The sequence below is a fragment of the Alexandromys fortis genome, unplaced genomic scaffold (assembly GCF_014885135.2).
Source record: "Alexandromys fortis isolate MF-2015 unplaced genomic scaffold, M_Fortis_MF-2015_v1.1 scaffold_50, whole genome shotgun sequence".
NCBI classification, from domain to species: Eukaryota; Metazoa; Chordata; class Mammalia; order Rodentia; family Cricetidae; genus Alexandromys; species Alexandromys fortis.
In genome coordinates, this window is record NW_026067932.1 from 3753292 (window position 1) to 3754697 (window position 1406).

Consider the following 1406-nt stretch of genomic DNA (forward strand, 5'->3'; position numbering starts at 1 on the left):
CCCCCCCCCCATTCCTTACCCTATATAAACTGTAACCCGTCCCTAATAAACGGAGGCTGTGACAAACTTAGCATGGCCTTCTTCTTCTTTCCTAGCCCATTTCTCTTCCAGATAGTTCCCCTCCGTGACCCTGGAATAACTGATTGCAGGGTGGGTTACAAACCCCTAGACTCAGTGACCCACCCAACGCAATCGACAGCCCTGGAGCAGAATCATTGGTCCTACATTTGCTCGTTGCTCCCATCACTTGTTACAGACGCCTGTGTTGACCAAGACGGAAATGGACACCAGGAGTAAGGCCACGCTAACACATGCACAAACACATGGGTGCAGGGTTACTGTTGATAGGGGAGTTTCGAGGCAGAGGTGAGCAACAGGGAAGTTTGCTGTAAGTAAAGGCGATAACGGGCCTGAAAGAAGAGGGGAAAGCCAGAGAGAGAGAAAGCCTCTTCCATCTTCTTAGAGAAACACAAACAGCGATGAACAGAGTGCCAGGCAGGGAATCATGGGCAGCCAGGGCCATCCCGATGAAGCTTCAGGTGGGAATGACGGACACATCGTTGGGGGATGGATAAAAACCATACTGTAAGTGGGAAAGAGCTCCCTGCCTACTGAGCTGTGTGTGTGGGCTCCACTGTTTCGTGGGAGATAAGATTTGTCAGCCATGAAATCGTGTGGTAAACTGAGGCAATTTCTGAACGGTGTTGAAAGAGCCGTTTGCTTCCTCCTGACTGCTGACAGCAAAACGGAAAAGAAAGAGTGAGTTAAAGAAGAAATTAGTAAGCAAAACAGAGGAACCAGAACTTAAAGGTGAGACACAAATTCCCAACTTTCTATAAAGGGCACGCTTTGAAGAAACTAAACTGTCGTGGGTGGGGCCTGATAAGGAGGTCACCCTGAAAGTGAAGCCTGTCTCACTCGGGCGTCTCAGCAGAAGCCAACAAAGGCAATGGGACAATACTAGCAAAAACAGTCCCAGCTGGGACTAAAGGGAACAGAGAAACCCAACAGGATGAGATAAAGTTGGTGAAAAAGGAACTCTTCAAGACAAGGGTGGAAGGACCCTTCGGAAGGGCCCCAAAAGCAACTGTGACATCGCCAGGCTGCCACTCCCACAGCAGAACCAGAGTGCGTGCACCCCTGGGAACAAGGCTGCCACCCCAGCTTCATTGGACCCTGCTACCAAGCAGAGCCTTGTGGGAGGGAGCCCTCACGGAGAGCGGTGTGGGTGGTGTTTCCCGAAGCTGAAGGGCCAGGGCCACCCCAAAGGATGCTATGGTATCCGTGTCTCCAGAAGGTGGGACCGATGTCTTAGAGCATCTAAGAAGTCAGAAAAAAATTATTCTAGAGTTTTATGTCAACTGGACTCGTCTCCCCACCCCCACCCCGCCCCTTTACTTTCCAAT